We start from the raw sequence: 5,513 nt of genomic DNA on the forward strand, positions 1-5,513 counted from the left end.
TTTTTTTTGGGAGTTTCACTATATAGTCCTGGCTAGCTGGACTAAAGGCATGCACCGCCATGTCCAGCTTATTTGAGAACTTAAAACTTTTATTTATTGCCAGGTGTGGTGGCACACGCCTGTAGTCCCAGCGCTTGGGAGGCAGAGGCAGGCAGATCTCTGTGAGTTCAAGGCCAACCTGATCTACATAGTGAGTTTCAGGACAGCTGGGGCTACAGGGAGACCCTGCTTCAAAATGACCAAAAATTTATTTATTTATTTATTTATTTATTATTTATTTATTTATTTATTTATTTATTTTATGTATATAAGTGTTTTGCCTGAATGTAGGTACACCTGTATGTGCAATGCACATGGAAGCCAAAAGAGGGCGTTGGGTCCCCTAGAACTGGAGTTAAGGATGGTTTTTAGCAGCCAAACTGATGAGCCATCTCTCCAACCTCCTATTTGAGAACTTTTGAAACATGTATTAAACTTTGTGATACATTGGTCAACCCTTCTCAGGATTGTAGGAAATGCTACCTTTAATAAAAGACCAGAAGTGCAGAGTGAGGGCATTGCACACTCACAGAGATGCCTCCCTTCATCAGCAGGGTAGAGGAGGGGAGGACAGGGGAGGGGAAAGGAGAGGAGGAAAGGGCATAAGAGAGGAGGGGAAGAGAAGATGGAAGGAGGGGAGGGGAGGAGAGGGGACAGGAAGAGGAGAGGAGAGGGAATGGGAGAGGCGACGACCAGTCATTTGTTGCCAGTCATTTTGACCTAGTTAAGTCTGTGCTTCCACTAACATGGACTGTTAAGAAGGTGGTTTTACCATCTCTCCTTGTCCCAGAAGGTCAGTGTTAAACTTAATGACAACAAAATCACTTTGGAGATACAAAGGTTACTGATAAAAGCAGCTGATGCCAATAGTTCTTGGCAAGGTCTATCAAGTTCCCTGTGTACTCAGCCTATGCAGTGAGATGCTATCTTTGAGAACATCACTCAGATCCAAAGTTCCAGAACAGCCTAGACTATACAGTAACCTCCAGGGCAGCCTAAGCTACATGGCAAGATCCTTCAAATGAATGGATAAAGAAAATGCTGTACATATTCACAATGGGATTTTATGTAGCCATAACGAAAAATGAAATCAGCACGAACATGTATGGAACTGGAAATCATGTCAAGTAAAATAACCAGACTCAGAAAGACAAATGCCGCATGTTTTCTCTTACATGCAGAACCCAGATTTTAAATTATGTATGTGTGCACGTGTGTGTATATATGTATATATGTATAGATAGATAAATAGATAGATAGATGATAGATAGATAGATGATGATTGATAGATAGATAGATAGATAGATAGATAGATAGATAGATAATCTCCAAAATAGTTCTTGCAGTATAGGAAATATTTCTGTTGTGGAAGCCAGCACCTGGATATACATATACACTGGAGTCCATTGTAGTTGTGTGCATCTCTACTGCTCAGTCAAGGCTGTGTGTGTGTCTGTGTGTGTGTGTGTGTCTGTGTGTAAGGCTGGGGATGTAGCTCAGTGGTAAAGTGTCTGCCTAGAATGTGCAAAGGCCTGCGTTTGATCCCCAGCACTGCAGGAAATAATGAAAATATATGTTTATAAGTTAATTGATATCAAAGAGAAAAAGGATCCAGAAGTGGTTGAGCGTACCTATAATCACAGCACTTGGAAAGTTGAGGCTGTGAGTTTGAGGCCAGCCTGGGCCACACAGTGAGTTCCAGGCCAGCTTGCATTAGAGTGAGACCCCAGGTCAAAAATCAAAACACAACAAAAAAAGAATTATGTCTTTGACTGAGAATTTTCTATACTAAGTACACAGTTTCAATTGACACATAAAATTATATGTATTTACCATGCACACCACATCGTTCTTAAGCACATATACACTGTGGAATGACTAAATCTGGCCAAGTAACATATGCATTCCACACAGTTATCATTTGTGGTGAGCATATTTTTATCTGCCCTCAGCATCTTCCAAGGACACAATCTATTATTAACTACAATCAACATGTTGTGCGGTAGATCTCTTATGGTATTTTTCCCATCTAACTGTTGGTATCCGGCGCACCCCCCCCCATCTAAATGTTGATTCCTGTCGCCCCTACCATTCACCCAGCCCCTGGTAGCCACCAGCCCATTGTCTTCTCTGTGAGCAACTATCTGGATTTGCACATGAGTGAGATCAAGTTTATTTGCCTTTGTGTGCTTGACCTACTTGAGGTAATGTCTTACAGCTATACTTATATATTTGCAAATGATAAGACTTCATTGTTTTTTATGGCTGAGTACTATTCCATTGTGTATATGTACCATTTTTCTTTATCCATTTATCAAATAGACACTTAAGTTGCTCCTATTTTTGGTTACTGCAAATAATGCTGTCATGACCATCGAATGCAGATGTCTTTTTCAGATAGAGGTATTGATTTCATTTCCTTTGCATAAATATTCTGTAGCAGAATTACTGGATCATACAGTAGTTCAGAATTTTTTGTGGAACCTCTATACAGTTTTCTGTACTGGTTAGATCAATTTATAATCCCACCAATAATGTGCTGTGCCAGGATTCAATTTTTTCCACATTCTTGTCAATATCTGTGTGAGTTTTCCTGAGGAGACTATTTCTGTTCATCCCAGCTAGATAGCGCACTGCTGGGCCAAGGAAACTACTACATCCAAGTCCAGCTTGGTGAACCAATGAGCTTACCTTGGTTACTCACAGGAGCAATAGTGTGGAGGAATTACACAGGAGCAGTGTGACTACACCACGGAGAAGCCTACCCTCACACTGATGAACGTGTATCACTGAAGTCCCCTACACAACCTGTGGGAAGCTATACCCCAGAAGAGTCTCCTGTCTCCAAGCAATTGCTACTTATATAACCCTGGGGAGGGGGCCTTAAGAGTCTTACAGGCTTCTTGTGTGTTTCACGAACTTCCTGAGCCTCCAGCTACATCTGTAGGCTTCTGGCTGGTTGGCTGGTTTTTGGTGCTGGGAATCTTATGCAGGACCTGTTACATGCCAAGCAAGTGCCCTACCACTGAACTATATGCCCAATCCTTGGACTATTTTGTTTGTTTTGATACAGGGTCTCCCTGTAGCCCCAGCTCACTATGTTGACCAGGCTTGCCTCAGTCTCACAGAGATCCTGCTTGCCTCTGCCGCTTGAGTGCTGAGATTAAAGGCCTTTACCACCTCACCCAGATGATTTTCTTGCTATTCTTGGTATTTTGGGGGGATTAATTTTTAAAATTATGTGTATGTGTGTATGTGTCTGTGTGGTTATGTGCACTTGAGTGCAGGTGCCCACGGAGGCCAGAAGAGGGCTTCTGATCCCCTGGAGCTAGAGCTACAGGCCAAGTGGTCATTCAGGGATCTGAACTCAGGTCCTCTGGAAGGGTAGTATGTGCTTTTTTTTTTTTTTCCCATGGAAAGCCAGAGGCCACTTTACTAAAAACTTATTACAATGCCCCAAGAGAGCATTGCTTTTTCTTTTCAGTATCTTGTTCTGCAGTTTCCTTGGCCCTTTTTGTTTGCATGCTGAGGAACCCAGTGTTGGCACTGGCCACACAAAGACTGGCAAAAGCCTTGAAGTTCTTCCCTTCCTCCGATGACTCTGGCTTTCTCCTTTTTATAGACATTCGGGTTGGGCATCTTTGGTCCTGTTATCTGGGTGGTCAATTTGAATTCTTCAGCATGGCTGTCTCCCTTCTCTGGGCAGAAAGCTTCATGGGGAAGAGGATGTGCTTGGAGCAGTATTCCTTCAGCCACTGCCTTTGGCCTGTAGGGATCTGACCCCTGCCAGCTCGACCTTGGTATGACATCTCCCCTCACTATGGGCTGGGTGGACCTGATGCTGGACAAAGGGTAATGAAGTGAGCTTTTACCTGCCAGACTTTGCGTTTGCAGATCTTTCGTGCTGGCTGGTTGAACCAAATGTTCATTGGCTGCTGCCAAGCCTGTGGAAGTGGGGCTTCAGGATCATGCCATCCAACCTGGCGCCACGGCTGCTTCCTGCACAGGAGAACTGCCCAATAGTACAGTATATGCTCTTAACCCCAGAGCCATCTCTCCAGCCCTGGAGTATTTTTTTTTATCCAGCTTGATCAAATGGCAGCTTAAAGGGCTAGCAATTTTAAATTTGCTTTCCTCCCAAAGCAATGATTTGAACAAATGCCAGATATAATTAAAGTATTCCTGGTCAAGAGGAAACTCATGCAATTTCAAGATGCTCCAAAAATACTAACCTTATAGCTCTGGATTCAGTACCAGCAAGGGCTGTGTATGTGCAATGTGCAGTCCCAGGAGTTACTGCTTTTTTTTTCTTTCTTACAGATGAGAAAATCAAGGCTGAGAGGGGTTTAATGGCCACAGTCATAAATAGGTCAGTAAGAGCCAGGGTTCAAGCCGAGTCTCTCAATACCATGTTCAAGGTGCTTCTGCTTGCTGAATGTAGAGGGTGGCTCTGAGCCATGGATCAGATGTGTCTGCCTCTAGCATCATTGTGTTAGTTATGTCTCTGCTGTGACAAAAATACTTGACAAGAAGCAAATTAAAGGAAGAAGGGTTTATTCTGACTGACAGCTCCTGGGGATACAGTCTATCAGGGTGGGGAAAGCACTGTAGCAGGAGCAGGAGGTGGCCGGTCACACTGCATCTGCAGTCAGGAAGCAGAGAATGATGACTGTCGGTGTTCGGCTTGATTCTCCTTTTTAATCAATCAAGGACTCCAGCTCATGGCACTGTGCCACCCATAGTTAGGGAGTGTTTTCCCACCTCAACTAACCTAATCTAGATGACCCCTCATAGGCATACCAGGAGGATTAGCCTAATCTAAACAGTTCCTCATAGGCTTGCTATGTTAGTTACTTTTCTGTTGCTGTGATAGAAACACCATGACCAAGGGAACTTATAAGAGGAAGAATTTATTTAGTTTGCGGTTACAAAGGGGCAAGAGTCCATCATGGTAGGAGGTGTGGTGGCAGAGGTGGCTGGAGTAGGAATAGAAGCTAAACTCTCAGATCTTCAAGCAGGCACAGGAAGCAGAGCAGGACTGGAAATCTGGCAAGGCTTAAGAACTCTCTAAGCCTGCCCCCAGTAACATGCTTCCTCCAGCAAGGCTGTCCCTCCACAAGAGTTCCCCAAATAGCACCACCAACTGGGGACCAAGGGTTTAAAGACCTGCTTAAATATGGGAAATAGTTTTAATTCTAACCATGACAGATGAAGTCATAAAAATCACAAATTGAAAATGTCTGATTAATTAGTCAGGACAATTTTGTAACTGATTTTGTAAAGGTAAAAGGTTACCCTGATCAGCTCTTTACATCAAGAATTTAGTATCTTATGAGCTGGGCATGGTGGCCCAAGCCTTTTATCCCAGCACTTTGAAGGCAGAGGCAAGTGGATCTCTGTGTAATTGAGGCTAGCCTGGTCTACCTAAGTAGTTCCAGGTGAGTTGGGGCTAGAGGGAAAGCCTGTCTCAAAAT

General features: G+C 43.5%; 1 pseudogene; it reads right to left on the reverse strand.

The window, feature by feature from the left end:
* Positions 1-3,429: 3,429 nt before the first annotated feature.
* Positions 3,430-4,081, reverse strand: LOC115071534 (annotated as a pseudogene).
* Positions 4,082-5,513: the final 1,432 nt, after the last annotated feature.

Source organism: Nannospalax galili, unplaced genomic scaffold (genome assembly GCF_000622305.1).
Source record: "Nannospalax galili isolate Female #2095 unplaced genomic scaffold, S.galili_v1.0 scaffold3841, whole genome shotgun sequence".
In the NCBI taxonomy this organism is placed as follows: Eukaryota; Metazoa; Chordata; class Mammalia; order Rodentia; family Spalacidae; genus Nannospalax; species Nannospalax galili.